This window comes from Panicum hallii, chromosome 6, assembly GCF_002211085.1.
Source record: "Panicum hallii strain FIL2 chromosome 6, PHallii_v3.1, whole genome shotgun sequence".
NCBI lineage: Eukaryota > Viridiplantae > Streptophyta > Magnoliopsida > Poales > Poaceae > Panicum > Panicum hallii.
Window position 1 is genome coordinate 37,731,149 of NC_038047.1, and position 25,109 is coordinate 37,756,257.

A 25,109-nucleotide genomic window follows, 5' to 3' on the forward strand; every position below is an offset into this window, starting at 1 on the left:
TATGGAAGAGTGAGATGGTGGATGTTGATGGCTGTCACATTCTATGAAGATCCTACCAAACTTGTAGGATGCACATACTGCTTTACTTGACTAGATATGCATGCCATACAACATGCCTACGGTCTATTACTAGTCCTTGTGCAAAAGGACAATATGGATTTTTTATAGATCATGAGCTCATCTATGGACTAGAAGCAGTCAAAGTGTTACTAGATGTATTTAACACCGTACATAGCCATCGTTTGGTCATGTACATGTATATAGGTAGGACAACCTTCCTTTTGACTACCTAATTAATTGGGCTTGTTCGAGGCTCTGAGAGGGGTCCGATGCCATGGTCCGAGCTTCAGTACAAGAACCCTGGTTACGGAGTGAAACCTCTAAACCTAAAGTAGCTGCATACTCCCCCTCCCCCGTCAACACAAGAATGCAATTCTCGCTTTTTGATAAATCAAACAGTTTAAATTTTGACTAAAGTTATATAAAAAAATAATAACATTCATGATACAAAATAAGTACCATTAGATTAGTTGTAGAATATATTTTTATGATTAGTTGTAGAATATATTTTTATAACAAATTTATTTGGAGACATAAGCGTTAATATTATTTACTATAAATTTGGTCAAACTTGCACTAGTTTTATTTCTTTTATGGATGAAGGGAGTAGTTACGAGGCTTTTTCCTCCGGAGGCTCCTGCCTTTTTTAGAAAAAAAATTAAGGGCACGTTTCGAAAGGTGGTTATGTATTTATGGCTTGTGTAAGGTGACCGCTGGCTAGTTAGCCACACCATGATAAACGAACATCCGCTGACGTGTACGGAAGTACCGCGCTCATCGGTTGCTACAACATGCCTAACATCAATCACGGTGGCTCGTATAAACTTTTTTTTAGCCAATTCCTTCGGTGCCACTAAAATGTGCCCCTCCGAGGCCCACTCGTGCAGTGTGACTAATTCCTGTAATATTTGAGGACCCGTAGGGGAAAGTGCCATTTATGTCTTTTGCGAATAGGAGATGTACATGCCTTGTATTTTTTTTACAAACACATGCCTTGTGTTTTTTGGAGGGGGTTCCAAACTTCCAATTTCACCTAGTGTCTTGCTCCTTGTCTCTTTTTTTTTGCAGGTATCTTGTGTGTCTGGTTCTTCCCTAAGCTTTTGCTTGGTACTAGTAAATGTGCAGGCTCTCTCCCATGCTTGTTCGGGGGTAAAGGTGCTTTGCCCTAAATAATATGTGAAGATCGTACTTATTAATTAACAAGTACCAGAGTACCATTCTCACTTTATAATGGCTGATACCGCTCATTACCGTCTTCAACTACCATAGAAAATAGCCCATTTTCAATTTTTTTTAAAAAAAAATCTCGTGTTTGAACTGGGGCTCATATGGAACCCGTGTGGACGCCAGCGCGTATTTTCGTCTTTCAACAGGCGCGGCGATGCCGTGTCGTCCTACTGTACTGTAGTTCGTGCGTCGTATGTAGATGTAGGTACGTCGAATCTATTTATACGTACAAGTCAACACATCTAGCTAGCTAGCTCTACATTTCTAGCACAGGTATAGTAGTAGCTGGATGACGACGTACGGTGGTCATCCTATGGTCGCATGCATGCTGACACTTTCTGCATTATACTGACGGTTTCTAGTGGCAGCATGTGTATAGTTTTCTGAACTTGTCTCTACGTACAGAGAACTTGGCCTTTAGACCTTCGCCAGTAAAGTACGTGTGCCATTCGTCCATGACTCCATGCGTACGAACGCAACTCAGAAACCAAAGAACAACACTACATGCGTAGATGATTACGTGTAGGAACGCTGTTCATTGCACACCAGTATTGTCAACGAGCTTATTGCATCGATCAAATCCAACATAAATTTTTTTGTGAAACCCTTTTCGTTCCTTAGAAAATCGTGACATTTGTTGTGCAATTTTTTAGTGGGAAGGGGTGGAGTGTATCTCCCTAGTTGTGTGGTTCTTAGACCCGCGGTTCAATTCAAAAAACTGAACCAGCACTTTATGTTTTTTTATTCCCCTTCTAATAAAATTTGCGCAAAGCTTTTGCCCCCTCTTGCGAAAAGGAATCATTATATATATTTTCCTTTAGCAAAAATATAAGTAAAAATGATATGATTATATACAGCTAATTTTCATAAACATTTAGGCTTGCTTAGAGAGAGAGAGAAAGATATTTTCATATGTGACGTTTAACGCATCAGTTTCTTTAGGGGGTGTTTGGATTCCAAGGGCTAAAGTTTAGTCCTGTAATATCAGATGTTTGGATGTTAATTAGAAATATTAAATGTAAGATAATGATAAAACTAATTGCATAAGCTTAGGGCTAATTTGCGAGACAAATCTATTAAGTCTAATTAATTTATGATTAGCACATGTTTACTGTAGCATCACTTGGACTAATTAGGCTTAATAGGATCATCTCACGATTATCCTAGAGGTTATGCAATTAGTTTTGTTATTATTTTATGTTTAATACTCCTAATTAGCATTCAAACATTCGATATCACAGGACTAAACTTTAACCCTAGGTATCTAAACGGACCCTTATTAGACGAATCCATTCTTAGGGTGTGTTCGTTTCCCGAAGTCTAAATTTTAGAGGGGTCAAATCAAAGAGAATCTTGTCATTTAGAAGTATTAAATAAAGTCTAATTACAAAACTAATTCCAGAACCCTAGGGCTAATTCGCGAGACGAATCTAATGAGGTATATTAGTCCATAATTAGCGGATGATTACTGTAGCATCACTGTGGCAAATTATGGATTAATTAGGCTCATTAAATTTGTCTCGCGAATTAGCACCCATCTGTGAAAAAGTTTTATAAACAGATTTTATTTAATACTTCTAAATAGTAAGATTCTCTTTGATATGATAGGTCTAAAGTTTAGAGGGTAGGAAACGAACAGGCCCTTAGTTTGGAAATATATGGTTAATTACATGGAAAAAAAGGAAAAATCTAGAATAGACAGTTCGTAGCTAGCCTTGACTTTCCGCAAGCGCGGCCATGCAGTGTCACTCTCCTGTAAGCTGCCGAGCCGCTTTCGTGTGAGACGCGGTTTTCCCCCGGTCTCGATCTCTCTACCCTACGTGCATGTAAACGTCAGTGCGGCTGCTTTTGCATGCGTGCGCTTCGAACGATCGCGTCCATCACACGGCTACGTAACAATCCAACATCATCTGTGTGCTGCTATCCACATGCTAATAGTACAATGACATGGCAAATTAAACGAATAATAGCACCCATGAAAGAACTATTCATGATACCCTCCAAGCATTCAAAAATGGTTATCCTTAGAGCAACTCCAACAGTAATCTTTAAATTAGACCCTCCAAATGCTGAAGGAAAGTTGCTTTTATTTCTTAGGGACCTCCAAATTTACTCCAACTCAAGTAATACCCCTCAATTCTAGCTGATACTGTAGGGCTCCCTAGAGATCCCTAGGAATCTAGGATGGATGAGGGATTTTGGAGATCTTTTCAGATAGAGGGCTGTTTAGAGAGTCTGCTGTAGTAGTTAAAGACTCAGCAACCAAGAGGATCGTTGAACGACTTCACAATTGACCCACCTGGTAGGGGTGCTATCGTCCATGGAGCTAGCTACAACTTGGGCGCTAGCCGACGTTAATTAGGATGTTACATTATGAAGTCTAGTCACCACAAATATTTAATTATTTTATATTATTGAATTACACAGATGGTGAAACGTTGACAAGTATTCTCTAATACCTGGAGCACAAAAAGCGTCTGAGTGACAGGTCAGAAATAGAGGATTGTAATAATCATAATAACTTTTATTAATTCTATGTATCTTAAATAAAAACATACGCTGCCGCATCTTCCTGCGGTTGTGGCGGTATCCTCGTGCGGCCGGTCAGCAGGAGCACCAGTGACGCAGTGCCACTCAGTTAGGAGAGGAAGCCAATTAAAGGTTGGGAAACTGTGGACTAACAATATATCTCCCATCACAATAGGAGTGGTTGAGACTTATGGAGAATTGCGGATGCAATTATTATAGAGAAAGCTGACAAGTTACTCGCTCGAAAGGGTAGGTAGACGATCTTTCTTTCGATATTGAGGTAGTGGAAAGCAACTGGCATGGTGGTGCAGCCATTGTCGGGGCAGCTGTGTGCGGGTATTATTATCCATGATTCATAGATATGAAGTAAGGGTTGTAGTATGAGACGCGATGGACATATATATAGACAGAGTGGGTTGGGAGGGAGAGGGTTGGTGAAGGATTGTTTGAACCCGTTCGATACCATGAATAAGAGTGAATGCCAACTTAACAACTGCTTGTATTGATTCTCAGGTATATATGTAATACATGTACAAGCGTTGTGCTAACAGAACTCTAACCAACCACAGCTAAAAGACTTGAGTCCTCCACTAACAGTTAGGAATGTGCTATAGAAGAAGGTGGCACGATCCAGACAATCGTTGAAGAATAAACAGACGTTCATGACAACAACCCGAAGCTTTCATTGACTAAGGGTGTGTTCGTTTCCTATCCTCTAAATTTTAGACCCATCACGTAAAAGAGAATCTTGTTATTTAGAAGTATTAAATAAAATCTAATTACAAAACTTTTTGCACAGATGGATGCTAATTCGCGAGACAAATTTAATGAGCCTAATTAATCCATAATTTGCCACAGTGATGCTACAGTAATCATCCGCTAATCATGGACTAATATACCTCATTAGATTCGTCTCGCGAATTAGTCCTGGGGTTCTACAATTAGTTTTGTAATTAAACTTTATTTGATACTTCTAAATGACAAGATTCTCTTTGATGTGACCCCTCTAAACTTTAGACCCCAGGAAACGAACACACCCTAAGGGTATGTTCGTTTCCCATTAGAGGGCTCTAAAAACTTTAGAGGGCTTATTAGAGGCTTATTAGAGGCCGGATTAGAGGGCTGTTCGGTGCCGGGCCTCTAAAGTTTAGATGTTTCGGATTTTAGAGGGGTGAAACGAACGGACCCTAAGTGTTCCACTGAGCTTCCCAGGCTCGGTAATACATTACATATTGGGTCATATTTGGATCCTGGATTAAATTTTAGGTCTAAAATTTAGTTCATTAGGTGATCCAAACAGGTGAACTAAAATATAGATTAAAGTTTAATTTTACTCTAACTAAATTTGTTAGTTCATTAGTCCTCAAAACCTATCTAATTTGGACTAAAACTAACCAACCGGCGAATCACGAAAAGATCAAATTACCCCTCACTATCTGCATGCAGACGCAATAGCAAAATCCGAGAGCAAAAAGGATATTTCTATGTGTGTGTCGCATCAAATTTTTTAGTACTAAACATGTATGGATAACTTATCTCAAATTTAGTACGTACTAAACTTTAGTCCTAGATGATTCTAACGGGATCTTAAATGTTGCCATGTGCCAGAAACAGAATGAAGGGGACCATTATGAATCATATGGCAATGATTACTGGAGTAGGTCCTAGCAATGATTACCATAGGGATCGATGAGGCAGTGAAGAAGCTGCGGTTGAAGCTAGGACTGAAACCTATCTGATACCTTTTGTAAATAAGAATTAACAAGGATTGTGACACCGCGGAGGATTATTTTGTTGTGCCTCCGAGGATTAGTGAATGTATAGTAACTTTGCGAGTATAAGAAGCCTCCTAGTGATAAGATTGAAACAGAGGATTATCGCTGTAGTCCCAAGATTTCCTATTAAATCATGATATTTCTCGATACTTAAAATGTACTCTAGCACTAGTAGCCACTTGTTAGTTGTTACCTAGCTAATAAATTGCAAAATGTAGCAGAAGGAGTAATTTTTTATGCAGTTAAATAGATATTTAATATATATATATATATCACAAAAGCAACTCTGTTTTTTAAGAATCAACTTCACAACAATACACATCACTCTGTGTAACAAAACCACATGTTCATTTCGCATAGTTCGTTCCATGTCGGGAAGCTATGCTTCGATTAGCATATGTTTTGTGTCACAAAGGCAGTTTGGGAGGGCGTCTTCCGAAAAGACTTCACCGTTGAAGCCAAATTAAAAAATTGGTTCCACCTATCCTCTAGTTCATTTCGTCTTCGATTTACAAATAGCTTCATGCTACAGTTGTTTCAGTTTGTGCAATATATGTGAAGTTCGAATCATGATATAACCCTCCCAAATAGGCCCTTTGGGGGGAGGGCATTGTAACCTACTCCCTCTGTTTCAAATTATAGGTCGTTTTGGCAAATCTAAATACATAGATTTTGCTATACGTCTAGATATATAATGGTATCTAGATACATAGCAAAATATATGTATCTATATTTGCCAAAACGACATATAATTTGGAACGGGGGAGTAGTTTTTATTATGTACATTCTTGATGCATTCTTAAAAGTTGTAGTTTATTTTGTGATGCAAAATGTTGTTTTCTGAAATTGATCGATGATCTCAGGATGAAGTCATGCTCATGCAAAAACATGGCCATTACCCATATATTTGCGATGCATTGACTTGCAACTAGCTAGCTAGTCACTTCGTCTCGCTTTTGCAAGTCTTCACTGTCAGTTGCATGGAAAGTTCCTAGCATACGAACACTTGCTTTCTAGAAAACCATCGTCCATCAATTCGAACGGTAACTTCTGGATTAAGTCGAAATCGTAAATTTCCATCATGTCTTTTTCGCCCACGAGCAGAAAAGGATTCTCACGTCAAGCCGGCAAAAAAATCTAGCAGTAACTGGAACGTTCAATGTACGTGCAAGCAATGTTGATGAGATGGCATTGATATCATTGATGGACAGTACGTGCGATATTTTGGATACACAGAAAATGAAGTCCATGTGGAAACGCGCGCCAGGCCATTTGATTGATGTGCACATGAAAATGGACAGGCTAACAAGCCGGTGACCACGGGAAACTCGAGTGGCTTAATAAATCAGCTGGTCACCCGCTTGACTCGCAATGGGTCGCGCGTTAACCTCCCTTGTCGTCATACTCGAAGAACTCAAGTAGAAATTGTAGGAGTCGAGTAGTTAGGATTGGTTCTTGGTGTGTGTGTGTGTAAAATAACCATGCGCTCGTGCGTATAAAGTGGAATTGTTAATTGTTAGTAATGTAATATACAATATATATCAGATTTGACAGTGTTTGTAATAAGGAATTTAATATGATAGGCGAAACTGTTCAACTCATGAACAAATTTCAGAAACAACCAGAATCATCTCGCTATCGATGACAAGTCTGAGATGTGTATGCTTCTCTGGTGCCAGTGCACCACGGTGAAAAAAAATTCGTCTCCCCTACGAAAAGGCTCTACGTTTCCCGTGTCCAGTAAAACAGTGCACCATGGTAATTTTGTCACCAGCTTCGCCCTTGATTGGAAATGCTCTAAGTACTCCTTTTGATCTAAATTATTAGTTATTTTAGTTTTTCTATATATACAAATTTTGCTATTTATATTTAAATATAATATATATCTAGGTATATATATATATATATATATATATAGTAAAAGATATGTATCAAAAATCTCAAAACGACTAATAATTTTAAAAAATTAATTAAAGACGAGTGCATATGCACTCGTAGTACCGGCTCGGTCGGCCGGCAACTTTCTGTACATGCAATGGGACACGATGCATGGCCGGCCGGCCACAATGTTTATCACCGTCACTCTAGCTGCTGGCACGACGCTTCGTGCACTCACCCAAAGGCAACATGCAAATGGACTGAAAAGTGCACGCTTTTGGTAGAGGAAAAATTAAACAACGTCGTCTCACCCGATCAGAATATCGGCGAGCCACGAACAAATAAAAGCAGGTAGCTGCATCTGTCAGCTGGACCAGCAAAACACCGGCACGTAAGTAGTAGGACTGATAGGCACTACTGCAGTCTGCACTGCACCTACCGGCGACGAAGGCTCTCCTCTCCTCCAGGTGTTTTTGTCTGCAACCTGCATGCCCCACCGTACCTTATCCCTGCATGTTCGCATGCACGGCAACTAAAAGCTAGCGACCCAACGATCGATCGAGCAAGGCACCCGCCAACCTTAAGAGGAAGAAATGATTTCTGGTGCCTTCAGAGAAAGAAAACAGCTGCCGATGGGCTACTGGTTGCTGGCAGTGACCCGCACAATCTAACGGAGACTGCGAGAGATTTCTGGTGCCATGGCTAACGATTTCGACCGGCTACCAGTACTAAAACAAATGATTTGGAGAAGCGGCTTCTTTTTAATTTAGTAACAGATGAAAAGTTATCCCGCTCCGGGAAAAGTAGTAGTGAGGTACTGTAGCTTATGATCCTTATAGAAATATATTTTTAGAGACTGAACGTGGGGTTAGCCGTCCCGAAATAGCAATCATTTTCAGAGATGGGGACGACAACATCATGCAAATCTGGAAATGCGCAAATATGTAAATAAGCATTTTTCAGGGACTAGCTGTGGGTGAGCTATCCCTGTAAATGGGAACAATTTCTAGGAGAAGATGATGGTATCACCCACTCCCGAGAATGATTTCTAGGGGTAGGTGATGACGTGCGCCGCTCCTAGAAATAGTCATGAACGATGATTTGATCTGTCTCCGCAAATAGTTTCGAATAAATAAATTTATAATTTTTTTCATATCATGTTGCATGAACACAAACTTTATATCAAATTTATAGAATTCGACGAGATTAAAATTTTGTAGTTGATAATTGAGATTATTTACTATTCCAAAAAAATCAGTATAACTGAATGTATGTGTATTGGACTCTACAATATGAATGTATGAGTATATGTGACTGTGATGCACGCAATATAAATTGAGGTTCCCAAGTTTTGATTATTTAAAAAGATAGTTGAAAAATGTGAAATATATTATATGAAATATATTTTGTGTGAGTACATATACATATGTCTATATTTTGAAATAAAAAATAAAACATAAAACATAATTTCAGAGGCGGGTAATGGTGTCACACACTTCTGAAAATAATTTCTACGGGCATGTGATAGTGTTACCCGCTCTTAGATATTATTTTAAAAGTTAATATAAAATATAGCATCCTTCGTATGGTTACAACTAGGGGTGGTTATCGAGCCGGCTCGGTTCGGTCCAGCTCGTTTATATAACGAGCTGGCTTGGCTTGGCTCGTAATGTAAACAAGCAGAAAATGCAGCTCAGCTCGACTTGTTAGTAGCTCGAGCCAGCTCGTTCTGGCTCGCGAGCTAGGAAGGGAGTGTGAGGATGGAGGACGCGGCGAGTGAGCCAGTAGGCCGCGCTGCAAGCGACGACGCGACGGTGAAGGTCGGCATCCAGCAGAATGCGCAACGAACGACCAACGATGGCGCGGTGAAGCAAGTTTACCACAAGCAGCAGCTAGAGAAATCTACGAACACGAGGGGTAAATTTGTGAGCGCGAGTTCCTGCAGTAGGAACCGAATCTTGCACTTGAATCAAGAACAAAAAGCAAGCACAAGATTACATGATAAAGATGAAGAATAAAATTCAGGCGGAGAAGGGACTCGATGTACCCGCCAATCGGCACAGACTCCACAAGCGGAAAAAAAATATTGTGCAGCCGGCATGCAAAGCCGCGTGTTTGCAGCCTCTCACAACCTGGTGAGTGGGCCCAACGAAAATGCCCAGATGCAGGAGCTGATCCCGACGTTCGCCTCCCAAGCTCGTTTCGGCTCCATGTTCGACGGCTCGTACGATTCGGCTTACAACCGACCGAAATATAGAAGATGTGCATCGTTGGCAGTTGGTCCAATTGGTCAAGGGGATGAAAACACATTCGATGAAGCAACAGCAGATGAGGTAACAAAATAATTCTTAATATTTAAGAAAATTAATCTATACTCTGTTCATGTGCCTTTCATGCTGTTCATGTGAATTTCATGCTTCTCCTCTTACGATAGGTTAAATCAAAAAAATGGTTGGGCTGCCATGTTCCTGAAGTTGAAATGACGTTTGAGTCCGAGGAAGATGCTTATAAGATGTATAATACCTATGCTGGTAAGGTTGGATTCAGCGTTAGAAGGAGTGATACAAAGCGCTGAGCAGATAAGACCATATATTTAAAACAGTTAGTTTGTAGCAAACGAGGATTTGGTAGCACAAAGACCGGTTGCAATGCTAGCATTCAGTTTGGTGTTAGCAGAGAAGGAGTTTGGACAGTCCAAAAAATTGTACCTGGGCATAACCATTATCTAGCCAGTCCAAATAATAAGTGCAAGCTGAGATCACAACGACATATTATAGAAGCTGACAGACTACTCATTGCCCAAATACGAGAAGCTGGTATAAAACCATCATAAGTGTATGAATTCATGAAGCAATTTTATGGTGGCGCTAAAAATATTCCATTCTCGAGGACTGATTGCAATAATGAGATTGGTCGAGAGCGAAAGAAATATTTAGAATCCAATGATGCGCAGACGCTGTTAGAATACTTGAAGAACAAGCAGATTGAGGATCCTGCATTTTTTTATACCATCCAAATAGATAAGCCAACTGGTCGTATAACTAATTTCTTTTGGGCTGATGATCAGTCTATCATGGATTACAAATATTTTGGTGATGTTGTCTCGTTTGACACCATATTTCATACAAATAAGTTTGAAATGCCTTTTGCTCCACTCCTTGGAACCAACCATCACAAGCAGATAATAATTTTTGGGGCTGCATTATTATATAATGAAACTATTCCTTCATTTATCTGGCTCTTGGAAACCTTTTTGACAGCAATAGCAGAAAAGCATCCAATGAAAATTTTCACTGATCAAGACGCAGCTATGGCAGGAGCAATTGCTTATGTATTCCCAAATACAAGTCATCAGCTTTGTTTGTGGCACATATATCTCAATGCTGCTAAACATCTGAGTCATATAATTCATGAGCACCCTCATGAGTTTCTACCTATTTTTTAAAAAATGTGTCTACGAAGATAGATCAGATGAGTGTTTCAACAAGAAGTGGAATGAATTGTTGACAAATTATAGCTTGGAGGAGAACTCATGGATGGAAAATCTGTATGAGTTGAGAGAAAAATGGGCTGCTGTTTATCGTAACTCTTTTACAGCTGACATGATAACAACTCAAAGGAGTGAAGGAATGAACAATATCTTCAAGAAAAGATTTTATAGGAAACTTGATCTTTCTGAACTCATCGTCGAATGTGAGAAAGTCTCCGCTTCTCTTCGGAAAAATGAGTTGGATGAAGATTTTAAGTCACGTATGAAGAAATCAGTTAATTACATCTTAAATTTTCCATTATTGAAGACTGTTGCTGAAGCATATACAAGGAGGATGTATTCTGAGTTTGAGGAAGAATTTAAAGCCCAATTTTCATTTTCCTGTAAACTGTTACAGAATGAGGGGTCAATATCAACATTCATGGTTACGCATATGAATTCGGATTGTGGAGCAACAGTATTATTTAATAGTGCAGATAATACATTACTTGTTCCTGCAGAAAATTTGAGCCCACAGGTATGCTTATTTCTGAAAATGCAGATAATTAAAATTTTATATTCCCAAATATGTTTATGACTATTGGCTTGCACATCTTATAGGTATATTGTGCAAGCATGCCTTCAAAGTATTCAATATGAAAGATGTTTTTATTTTACCATCACAATATATATTGAGTAGATGGACAAAATATGCAAAAAAAGGTTTTTATATTGATAAAAAAAATAAATGGCAATGAGAACCTAAAAGCACATCCTGCACGTTTGTCTCGGATGGCAACATCCCTTGCACTGAAGTGTTCAGGGTCAAAAACACTTCTTGATGATTTAGAAAAAGCATTTGAAAAGTTGGAATTGGAAGAAGATGAGTCTCTAAGCAAGATTCGAGATGTTAATGTTCCTGTTGTTTCAAATGGTCCTGCTGCTACAGATGGGGTAAATAGTACAATATTATTTAGAGTTCCACCAGTAGTGAAAGGTGCAAAAACTAAGCGAGCAAGGAATGTAGTTGAAAAGAAGAAGAAGGAGAAGAAAAAGAGAAGTTTTGAGAAGCAAGGTACTCTTTACTGCATGTGCTGTTTTTCTTAATCACCATCTTCTATTTTTAATAGTTGCAAAAATATTTCAGGAGAAGGACCAAGTAACACTGAAAATATGTCAGCGCCAAACTCTTCCACTATTATGTTGGCCAACTTTTCAAGCACCGTGCTATGTTTCTTGCCTGGAGGATATACGAGTCTTTTGCTTGGTCTTGATCAAGAAGCCACAACTGCACAGAAATTATATTTTGATGAACCAGACAATGATACAACCTTTAAGGAACAGTTATAGTTCATACCAAAATTTAAGTGACTGTACATTTTTAAACTTATGCACTGCTATAATTTTAGGCATTTCTGCACTTGGGCAGTTGCCTTACTTCCAAGGCTTATCCAGAACATAATTTATTTACCACATGAATGCCTCAGATAACATATTACCAGTGAACAAAAATATCAAATTTATTTTGGCATCAACACATTGTACAATAGGATTTACATGGGTGTCGAGATGCAACATTGCAGCATTGTGACCAACTCTACAGACAAACACAAATAGTTCTACTGAATTCTGCATCATCAGGTCGAATTGGCCTTGGTTCTACTGAATTCTGCAGAATTAACATTGCAGACAAACACAAATAGTTCTACTAAATTAACATTGCAGCGTTGTGACCAACTCTACAGAATGCGTATCAGCTCGAATTGGCCTTGGTTTTACTGAATTCTACATCATCAGCTTGAGTTGGCATTGGAATTCTGAATCACCAGCGCAGGGACAGGGCTACCCAGCCACACAACGCACGCCTGAAGGCACATGATGCAGGGCACCCGGTTGCCTCCTCCTCCGTCTCCTCGCCCGCCATCCGCCCATCGCACAGATCGACAGCCGAGGAAGCCAACAAAACAAGAAGCCAGTGGAAAGAAAAAGAGGGAGAGCCAGTCGCAGCCACGGGGTCGGCTCACGCGGGCACAGCAGCGCAGCAGGTTCCGGCCCCCTCCTCTCCTCTTGTCCGACACCGTCCGATGGCGCGGAGCCCTGACGTGCGATCCCTCCTCATCGTCTCGCTGCTGGCCCTGTTCCCGACGGAGGTGTGGCAGAACCGCCTGAATTATTCCGGTTCAAGTGCGCTAGTCATCGCTATACAGCCGATAATAACTCATCGCACTTCAAACGGAACAATCCGATGGTCTGTCGGGTCTCCGTCCGATACAACCACGGTTCAATAGGATCGAAGTAGGTTTACCTCGCTCGAAGGCGAGTCTACAATCTCAGTACAGCTCATCAACTTTTAATTTACAGATATGTAAATATTATTACAAACCTTGTTCAAACTTAAAGTAAAACTTTTACAACCAGTGTTTAAACCGACAAGCTATACAGCTTGTCCATGCTCACAGTGGAAGGAAAATAAACACGCGACTACATACGTTGCAAAGGTTGACACCATGCTCAGCCCAAGGCCTGGTGTCACTCAGGAGGGTCACTGCCAGCCGGGGACGGATCCCACTCCTCGGACCAGCCAAAAGGAACTGACGTTGGCCATGCAGAATTATCCGTGGGGCTCTCGAAAGTTATACCTGCAAATGGTACTAGCAAGGCTGAGTATTCTAATACTCAGCAAGGCTTACCCGGGATTGGGTATACTTTAGCCCGTAACTAGACTCATGAAGGTATTGTAAAGGCCCTGAGTTTATTTTCAGCTGAAAAGCAATAAAGAGTATGAACTACTTTCAAATTTTAGCTTTCCATTCTAGGTTAGCACCTACACTAAACAAGCAAGGTATAGATTATCATTCATCAAGATTGTTCCATCATTAGTGGCAGAAGGAATAAGCAGTCTCAATCTTCATGAGAAACGGACGATTCTGAATCAAATTCAACCTTGCAAGGTAAATCTAACTCACACGCTTGGAACATTCAAAGATCGTTCTGAAGCAGCCGTTTGCCTTTCATTCCGGATCGTGGAACAGGGCCACCACAAGCGACTGTAGAACCGTACGCACACCAACTGTGCAGGACATACGTCTGTAGCACGACTACATGATCCCGTATTCCTGTCTGCTTTGAAGAACGTATTCCCACACATCGGTGCGTGAGAAAAACTAAATTACGAGTGGTGGGAGGTATGTCCTCTTGCCGGCCCGATTGGTTACTAGGCTTACCGCTTTACCATATTTCGTGGCATGTGGCTAGTACTTTCAAACGCTTAGCCACTACTACCACACACTGCGACCTTAGCAAATTCATCAACACAGACGGGGTATCATCTTAACTATGATACCTCACAAAATTCCCGTCCGTCATCCTTATAGTGATTACAGGAAGGTAAATATTGCAACTCCTATATCGCGCGAGTGACAGAAAATCACCCGACTTCTACCGGTCCTATTAGCAGAGCATCTATTCGATATGGACTCAGGCACAATACATAGGTTCCTAGGATTCATGCATCTAGGGTTCCATTTCAACTCCTAGACATAATGCATAAGTATAGATAAATAGATATAGAATTCAGTGTAAATAAAGTAGTGGGTTATGTCCGGGGCTTGCCTTCTTGTATAGGGTTGGGGGTAGGAGTGTCAGAGACTTCCGAACTTTGGTTCAGGGCTTCAGTTAGATCCTCGGTGATGTTTATTGGGTCTTCAGAAAACCCTTGGTCTTGTCCCAAGACCAACTCGTAGTCTCCGTCATCGAGCGCCGTTGATTCTACATGATATGCAACAATTTAGTTGAGATGGTGTTTGAGTTAAAGATTTTATTTCACGATAAAGTTGCAATCCAATAATTAACACACATGAACTCATGAAATAAGGGGTTTTATCTTTTAAATTATTATTTATACTTAGGTTATGGTTATAGTATTGAATTTACTATAAACAGAGACTAAAACATTTGAATTTGAATTCAAATTCCAAGTTTAAATTCAAGTCTTAGGTAAATAGAATTATATAGACTTGAAAATTTAATTATAGACTAATTATCAACACATTAGATTATGACAAAAATATCTAATTAATTAAGCCTAAGGAACATGCTTAATTAATTTCAAAACATTTCACATTTGAATTGACCAAATTCAAAAGAACTTAAAATATAAAATAGTGCTAAGTTTGAAACTTTTATACCAGTTCACACATGACCTATAGAAGCTACTTACCAAAAATTACAAGGAAATAAACTAGTATGTAGAAGTTATACACAATTTACCTTTTAACCTTAAGTTTAAAATAGACTCAAAAGTATTTAGTTTCAAACTAAACTTCATTAATAAAAGTTGTAGGGTTTGAAATATAGTTTCCAACAAAATTAGTTTGGCAATTTTTGAATTTTTCTACAGTTTTTTACGAATTTTCCAAAGCAGCAGCTTTACACACATAAAATAATACACTAGTTTACACTGGGGTCCTCGGTAACTTGCACTGAGACCCCTAGATAAAACAAAGTATCACAAATAGGCCCTTGCTGGCGTTCGATGGTGCCCGGCGTTCCTGCCTCCGGCGTTCTCGCCGGCAGCGAGGTCTGGGGTGGGGATGGACCGGTGCAACAGGACCTACAGATGTTACTGATCAAGATGGGGGGTGATTTGCTCAAAGGGCACTAGTGGAGCACGGCCGGCGACAAGCAATGGCGGCGGCCGCGTCGGGGCATCGTCGTTCCCGGCGAGGGGCCGGCGAACACGGGAGAACAAGGCGCGCGTGAGCATCGGGGAAGTGCGGGGATGCTTTCCCCCAACTCAATTTGGACAGAGACAGGGCGGAGAGGGGTGATCGACGGTGGGGTGGAGCTCGGGTTCTCACCGGTGAAAATGGTGGCCGGCGTTCTGCAGGCTAGGGCAACAGAGAGCGGTGAAGGAGGGGCGGGATCGCTTCAGGAGGTTGATGTGGTGCTGATGGTGCTGTTGGTTGGGGTGGAGGGGTCCTGTACCGGCGGGTCGACGAGAAGCCGAGCGGCGGCGGCGCTGGAAGCTCACCGGAGCTGCGGGGAATGGTGCTGGAGTGCAGGAAACCGAAATTGGCGGGATTGAGGAGCATCGGTGGATCACGGCGAAGCTCTGGTTGCGTTGGATCTGGGTCCGGGGGTGATATGGGCATCGGCCGACGGTGATCAGGAGGTGCGGCGGAGGTCCGGTGGGCAATGGCGATCGGGGCAGGGAAAATTGAGGGGAAAAATGATGTGCAACAACCAGGGCATGTACAAGGGAGGCTAAAGGAAGAGCTCAGGGTCCAGAAGAGGAGGTGCCCATGCGCAAGCAGGAGCTGGCGTCACGGCGGCGCGCATGGCAGCCGCGGCGGAGCTCGGGCAGGAGCTCTGCGACGTGGAGACCGCACGAGCAGGCCAGCACGGGGTCGGGAGGGCAGCGGCACAGCAGAAGAGTGACACGTGGGATGTCGGAAGGTAGGAGGTGGCGTGGGAGATGCTGCGACGGCGAGCGGCGGCGAAGTGCAGCTCGGGCAGGAGGCGGGCGGCGTGGCGAGACGCGGGGAAGCCAGCGCGAGGCCGGTGAGCGGCAGGGCAAGTGGGGAAGCGGCACGTGGCTCGGATTAGGGCAGCGCAGAGGCGGCAGGGTGGCGCACATGGCCGGGCAGTGGCGGCGGCGTGCGGCAGAGGAGAAGCAGAGGAGGGAGAGAGAGAGAGGTAGACGAAGGAGGACCCAAAAGCAATTTCAGAAAAATGCAGGGACCCTACTATAATGCTTCAATAACTTTTAAACCAGTACTCAAATGGAGATGGGCCCAAAAGAAAAGGTGTATGGTTTTTCAAAATTTACAACTTTGCTTTAAGGTTCATCTACAGAAGAGCTAAGGATTTGCAATTAATTTGAAATTTAGTAAGATTTCTAAACTTTGCATAAATTCTATTTTAAAATTACACCACATTTATATCCAAAGGGTAGTTTCTCCAACTTTTGCGATTTAAACACAAGTTTTTCACTTTTGCAAAACAACCCTCATACTTTTGAATTCTACCCTCCATGTTCACCCATTTAGCACAAAATGACCTTTATTAAAATATAATTATTTAAGTAACCCTTTTCCCTTAGCACTGAATTTTCTAACTACACTTTTTCCACATTTTGTATATAACAACACACTAAAAATCTAGAGTGTGACCATGCTAATTACCTGAGTGTCACAGGAGGCCGCAGCGCGGCCGTGGCTCCGGATTGGGAGTGGTGGCGGCGTTGGAATTCTCGGCGGTGATTATTGGGACCGGTGGCAGTGGCGGTGACGATTGAGAGTGGTTGCGGGCGAGATTGGGATTGGTGTGTCCGTTCTGTTTCCTCCATGAGAGCTGCGATGCCCAACAAACTAAGATGGAGCCGGAAAGATAGAGCCGCAGAAAAATGGAGCCGAACCCAGCGGAACCAGGGCATTTTCGTTGGGCCCACTCACCAGGTTGTGAGGGGCTGCAAACACGCGGCTTTGCATCCCGGTGCACATCATTTTTTTTCCCGGCAAGCACAGGCCGCACCTCCCCGGACCCGACCAGTACCCCAATCACGATGCCGCGGGCTCAGCCATGGCCAACGCATCCTGCGAGATCTAATTTCTCGCAAGCGAGCTGCAGAGAGTAGATAGGATCTGCGGTCAAGTTTGTTAGGGGCTATGGCAGTGGATGGCGGAGGGAAGGTGAGAAAGGAACGGGCTGGAGCGCCGCCACCTTGGCTGCATGCTGCGCGAGGATGGGCACCTTGGCTGCAATCTCATACGGAGACAGTAGGGTTCAACAATTTACTCTACTAGAATATTAGGCGCACGATGCGCACCCTACCGTTTAAACAATCAAATATAAGTAAATCGAAGGTTAATAAAATATGCAATTAAACATAAGTAAACCGAAGGTAATGGAATGTAACAAATGGCATGCATGGTATAGGATAAATTCAACACAAAATCACAGCATATGGTAACAAATACATCGTTAATATGCTAACATTTGAGCAGTGTGCGTACAATATCCATCATAGGTGTCTATCCGGCATTTGAATCATGAATATTACAACATTTCTAAGAGCACAGGCTATCCTATCCATCAAGTGTCTGTCCGAAAACTTGGAGCATCAATATTACAGCACGTCTTAGCACCATGACAGCACATCCGAGCATCAGGCCATCCTGTCCATCAGATGTTTCTCCAGCATTTGGAGCATCAATATTACAGCATATTCAAGCACCAGGCTATCCTGTCCATCAGGTGTCTGTCCGGCATTTGGAGCATCAATATTACAGCATATCCACGCACCATAAATCTACATGCAATTAAAGAAACAGGTAATCAAAGTTAGGATAGCTCTAACATTATGCACTGTGTTTTACTCAAATACAAGTTTTAGTGATCAGTTTGTAGTGTGTAAATAAGCAGTCAGGATAGTTGTAGCTTGCATCCAACATTATGAACTGTTTTACTCAAATACAAGTTTTACATATCACATCATGTCGAATTGTAGGAACAATCCATAGGTTCATGACTTAGTGCTGCGGAAAACGAATAAAAGTAATGCCATCACAATATGTACTCTGTTTTTAGATCACTGGCTACAATTTGCTTCCCTAAATGCAAGATGATAGCACAGTAAAAGGTAGCTGTTGTTTTCGTGGTCGGTTAGAGGCAAAGTTTTCTAGTGCTAGTTGCTCTTGTCACCCATATGGGATCGGAATGACGAACTGGGTAGCAGGCTGCTCTATTTTGTCTAAGAAGAGCATAAATATGTTGCTAACCTACCATGGCTGGTTCAATGTGTTGCCAATGTGTTGTTCACATTTGAAAAATAAAAAGCAAAGACAAGCACATATCAGGCATGTGATTTCATAAGCATACTCACCCGAATATTTCCAAAAGCAGTGAAACTTCCTCCTCATAAGGAGCTTCAAGGATCTTACTATAGAAAAGATAATTAGTCCTTGCCTGCACAACAGCAACACATACATCAGTACAAAGGAGACCAAAACAATTACTAATAATCTCAAGTTGTAACGAATTAGTAATAGCAATTGGGCAAACAGCTAGTAGAACAAACAACAGAAATGAATTACTTGTCATATCCCCTGAGTTAGCTCCAAATAATCACTATTTGTTGTGGCCAGTTAAAAGCTAAGTTGATCTCACAACAGGTGAATCTGAGATCACACAAAACTAAACTTGACATGCTGCGTATTTCACTGTAACAGTTGCAGGCAAGGACTTCATTAGCATCCTAAAACATGAGTACTCTGAATTACAAATGCAGGTTAGCAATTATCAATGATGGAAATAATATTCATTTAAGCAGTGTACATATGAGGGTAGAAGATTACATGTATTTTATCAGAGTAATGCTCTCTGATCAGAAAAGGTTCAGACTGCTGCTTCTCGATAACATAAGAGCATGTTGGAAATTAGAGTCTTTAAATGCTATCTGCTTCTTAAGGAGAAGAAAAGCTATAATAAATTTTTGACAACTGAATCATGCAACGGTCAAATTCTATTTCTACCCATGGAATAAGAAATCTTTGACTGGCATAATTAATCTCGGCAGTTGGGTATTCTATTTTGTCATGAATGGGTATTCTCGGCAGCTGGGAAACAAACAACAGAAATCAAATTCAGTCAGAACTCATGAAGTTGATGTAACTATTGTTTTCTGAAATAGCTATGTTAAAATGTAAGGACTCAATCACTTGAGAACTATGTTCTACCAGTCAGAGGTGACAGTACAGAATAATGTGAATCATTTTAAATAGAGTTTCACAAATGGCATTACTGATTCAGTAAAGATATCACCTCCTTTTCTATGCTCCATCTATCCAATCTGCAGCATAATATATCCTTAGAATGTGCAATTCCCTTCCAAAATAGTAGATGCCATGGTCAAGAAGCCAGCTGATACAGAGAGTGCAAAACATGTATCTAAATTTTCAAGGAAAAAGATTAAACTGATCTAACACACTAAATAAATCGGTTTGGCGAAAAAAAAACAATGCACATGCATGTACAAGGTCAGAGTCAGAGCTAGATCGATGAGCAGTCCACATCCACAATGAGAATTTTTTCAGATCGATAACTCTTGAGGGAGAGAAGGAATCCAATCAAGAGAAATACTCCTTCCTGTCGCAAGAATAGAGAGAGAAGCATTTTATATCAATAACCTGCTTGAGAGAGAGAACGAATCCAATCAAGAGAAATTTCCTTTCCTGCCGCAAGAAAAAATAGAGAGAGACAGAGAGAAGCATTAGGTCATAGCGGTTGCTACCCAAGATGAATTGAAGGAAGGGGGAGGAAATTAAAGGATGGCCTGTACGTACCTCATTGCTGTCACCGGCGACGCCTCAACGCGGATCCGGAGATGGATGCGCTGCTGGAGTGGCGGGGTGCCGAAGGAACAAGAGAGAGGGTCGGGAGGAAGGCGAGGATGGGGGCAGACGGACAGTAGAGATCGGCATCGGTCACGAGTGTAGAGCAACGGGCGGCACCGCACCGAGGGAGTGCCCATCCCTGTCGCTTTCCTCCTCGTCCGTGCTTCCCCCAAAGCGGGCGTGCTCTGGGGGCCTCGGCGCGCGGCGCAGCCGGGACGGCCTGGGCACACGGCGGCCGTCGCTCTGCTCCATGCGCTGGAGCAGCCGCGCCGTCGCCGGCCGGCACGTGCGCCCCTCGCTCCAAGCCGCACCCGCGCCGGATCCGGATCCCGCGGGAGCGGGCGGCGGCGGCGGAGAGCAGGAGGAGCGGCGGCGGGGAGGGGCGACGGAGGCAGGCGGAGAGGGAGAAGGGAGGGGAGGCAGCGGCGTGGAGGCGGAGAGGGAGAGAGAGGGTGGCGGCGGAGAGGGGGTTAGGGTTCGGGGCTACGGTAGGGGGTGAATGAAAAATTGGCTAGCGGGGGATTTTTGCAAACACGACAGTATTATCGAATTTTTTCTTCCTTGTGTCGAAATAAAAACTAGTCTAAGGTTCTTCGTGGAAAATATACGAACGTGGGCACTGCACGGTCCGGATGATCTAGATTTATTTGTGATTATTAGAAAGTTGATGGACTTTTTAGCAAAATAGCCAAAGCAAAGCTTGAGCGACACGCGTCGCCTTTTCCCCTGAAGCGTGGAGGGAAGGGCAAAACCCAGCAGCTTTTAATCATGCTGAGAGCAAGTATTACAGGCGGCGAAGAGCCGGCGAAATCCAACGTGGAAGAGAGATAAGGTTGTCTCTAGCCATATTCTTCAAATCCTATCCTCTACATCCTTCATTTACAGAATTCTCTACAAGATTCTCTCCTCTATATTTCATTTCTCTCCAACAACGTTCTCTAAATCTTGTTCTCTATACATTAAACCTTATATTAGAAACGTATTTTATTCCAAATTTTTATACGTACGTATTTATCATACCTCAAACGTTATGGACATATTTTATTTTTATTTAATTCAGTGTTTGAAATGTAAAGAAAAAATAGAGAAGATGAGAGAGAATCTCTGTGTATAGAGGAAATCTGTAGCGTTCTCTATTTTAGAGGACCATTCAGAGAACGCTGCTGGAGCAATAGAGAATGAAATCTTTCTCTTATATTATATATATAGAGTAAAGAAAGCTGCTGGAGACAAGAAAATGGGCGCCTCGCGAGACGCCGGCTAAAAGCGGACGAAGTGCACTGTGGCGGCCGCTCTCCCACTCCGATACTTCCACGTCGCAGCTGAGCATTAAATATCGGTGAGGTCCACCACCACTGCTCGGCAATTTGGATGACCTGAAGTTTCTTGCAGCCGGCGAGCGGGCGTATTCATTAACCTTGCTCTGATGGAGACTGCTGGCTCTTAAGCCGTTGGCTCGCTGCTTGCCCCGTCCCCGTGGCTCGTCGAGCTCGCGAGCAACCTCGCGAGCCAGCTTGAGCTGGCTCGTTATTTAAACGAGCTGAAATGCCAACTCGGCTCGTTACCAAAATGCAACGAAGCCGAGCCGAGCCAAGCTTGTTACAAGTTGAGCGAGCTAATAAGCCATGAGTTTTTTTATCTATAACTGATTCCATAATTTAATAATGGGTAACTGGGCAAGGCATGTGCAAGCCTAGATGCCATGTGTTCGAGTCTTGTAAATCGTATTTAGAACAAAAATTGCACACCTCCGTAACTGTTCATATATATCTTGCCTCTGTATATGTGTATATTAAAAATGGTAATCCGAGTAGCGACTTCCTGTATCAGCTAGCAAGTTTAAAGTACATGTATATGCATGATATGAGTGCGGCTCTGATGAGTGAGAGAGAGCAACGACGACGACGCGACGTCGTCGCCATGATGCCGGCCGATGAAGTGGACTGCGCACTGGTCGTGTTGGTGATATATGCAAGAGCTAATTATACATGCGCTGGATATTAATCCGAGGAAGATTAGAACTCTAATAGGCCTCCAGCGAGAAGACCTGTAAAGTACAGTCCATATAATAAAGGACGGGGCTGTGGGCGGCCAATACTCTTGTGCCACAAACTCTAGATGTTGTCGTTCTTTTTCTCCACACAACCCTAACTGAGCGCGCGATGCTAGCACACTGGTGACCGACGTTCCAACTTGTACATGTGGACTTTGAGGAGGTGCTGCGGGATAAGGAGAGCAGCTGCGAGCCTGATCTGCTTCCTCTTCACCGACGCGCAACTGCTCCAACTCTATTTCCGCTGCGCTATATGTCTAATAATAATGATCCATAATCATTTGTTTATATAAGATCTTTATTAAACACGGTAGCTGGCGTAGCGTCCTGTTTATTTCCAGGTCGGTCGGTCGAGGAGCTGGAAAGTGTTAGGAAGGACCTTTTCCTGGAACGTGGCGGCGTCCCGCTGGCCGGCCGGACCGGCCATGCAGCTTGCACGATCGTGAACGGGCGATCGAGCTCTCTCCGCCGTGTTGGCGCGTCGTCGTGGCCCCTGGCCGCGGCCGGCCAGGCTCCCACCGCTGGTCCCTGGGAGGCTGGGACCGACGCGACGAGAGGACCAGAGGTGATGCATGCCCGACGTGTCTGTGGTTGTGGTATAGGCAGTGCAGGCTGGGTACACACACATCCTTCCTTCCTTCATGATCCTATTCCTATATGTATATATCCACAATATCATTTCATTTTTCTTTCGCAATATATAGTCCGTTTTCTGGGGTGTGGGAGCCTGATGCATCAGCTTTCTCCACAAAAAAAAAGAGCCAAAGCTTCGCTGACAGCCGTGATCAGGGGACTGTTGCAATCACACTACAGGATCCACCACTATTAGCTAGAGTTTAATAAAAATGGCTGAAGGTAGCTAGTTATTTTATTCTCAAACTGACATCTGGCTGTTTTTTCCTCTGCAACGGTTGGACGGTGATTCTATTTAGAGCTGTTTTGTTTTGTTTGTACTTGCTTATGCTTAGGCATTTAGACATTTAAGTTGAGTTTCAATAAGTTCCTAAATACCAAATATGGTGACTTATTAGGACTAAAGATCCATATATCCATAAATCTTAAAGTTGTAGCTTATGAAAGCTAAATGATGCTTTTGTCAGAGGTACCTTTCATTTATTAAAGCCCCAACACTCTGTGATCCCCCTCCCTCCCTCACCTACCCCTCCCAACACTACCCTTCCATTAAATGATCAACGGTATAAAGATCTTTACATAACTACATTAAATAATTTTAGTCCCTACAACCAAATAAGATGGGACTTAACTAAACTTAAGTGTAGTCCCTATAGTAACCAAACAAAACCTTATACCTTCCGTAAAACCTTCTATTGGGCTAAACTACCTTCAGCCATAAGTACAAAATAATGCTGAATAAGAGTTCCCCTCGTCCACTTGCAAAAGTTCCCTCGGAAAATGTTGCAAATGGAGTAGTCCACTTACTTTCGCGAAAGCAAGTGCTGTGTGGCCTATCACACGAGCACATTTGGCCGGTATTAGCGGAAATAATAGGAGTCGCGCGCGCGGCTGGCTGTCTACCTATCGCAGAAGATCCAGCGCAAGCTGCCGCGCGCATGCAGCGGCCCAACACCTGACGCTTGCATGTAGAGGCCTAGCGCAGAGTGTTTGCGCGCGCATGCAACGGCCCAGAACCTCACGCGCATGCAGCGGCCTGTGAACTGATTATATTCAAATTAAATTTCATTTGCATTACTATATTTCCTAGGACAAGATTTTCGAAAATAGACCACGCATAATTATGTTTGAATGAAGTTTGTTTTGGAACAATTTTACTTTATCCAAGAACAATTCTTCCAGAACATTTTTTTCATTCTAAGAATAATTTCTATTTCCTAATGGAACATTTGTATTTCTTATTAAGAACAATTTTCTTAGAACATTGTTCTGGAGCAATTTTTCTTAGAACATTGTTCTAGAATAATTTTCTATTTCTTAAGTTGGAACAATTGTTCTTGCTTTCAAATGAAATTGTTTCAACTCCAGTATGAAAATTCTTCCAACTATAATAACCATTTAAATATCTTCGAGAGTAGTCTTATTTTGAAGATATTGTGGTAAAAAAATACCGTGGTGCAATTACAGTTTTAACTTGGACTCTTGTTTATGAATTATAATTTTTATGAAAATTCTAGACCGCATGCAGCATGCGAGTTGTTAACCTGTTGTGTCTCGTGGGCCCTAGACGAACCATGCGCGAGTTACTCTCCCATCAGCCCCCCAGTATTAGGCCCACTTCCTTTCGCGGGCTAACTGATTCATTTAGCCGGCCGGGCTACGGTCTCGCGTAAAAAAAAAAGGATTAGTCGGCCTACCTGGGATAAAATGTCGAGCCTTGCTTGGAAGACGGCAGCTGAAAAGTCACGTTCGTGATGGGCCTGTTTTGATTACTGGGCTTCTTCCTCGTGTTCTTCCATGCCTAGCACTAATTGGGGCCCCCCAAGAGACGGGCTCGTTCGTTGGGCTACAGGCCTTTCCCGTAAACGGAGCTCAAGCCCAATCCGTCGCTGCTTGCACTCTGCATGTTGAATCAGTGGCAGTTCCACCTTTCTGTAAACTCGGCAGATTCTCTCTGCCGTGCAGCACAGCTCAGTACAACGGCAATCTCGTGCAGGGACAGCTCTGATTCTGAGCATGCCAAATGCAATGACTCGGCACCTCCACAGCATTTACCCTCCAAAGCAGAGGCAAAGAAACGAGCGCCATCA

General features: G+C 42.5%; 1 long non-coding RNA gene across 2 annotated transcripts; it reads right to left on the minus strand.

The window, feature by feature from the left end:
- Positions 1–17,883: 17,883 nt before the first annotated feature.
- LOC112896233 lies at positions 17,884–20,782 on the minus strand. 2 transcript variants are annotated; one of them, XR_003229394.1, is made up of 4 exons: positions 20,283–20,782; positions 19,762–20,085; positions 18,824–18,906; positions 17,884–18,250 (listed from the first exon to the last, which is right to left on the minus strand). It is a non-coding gene; the product is annotated as an uncharacterized LOC112896233 (long non-coding RNA). The 2 variants fall into 2 exon arrangements; XR_003229393.1 differs by having other exon boundaries at positions 19,762–20,171.
- Positions 20,783–25,109: the final 4,327 nt, after the last annotated feature.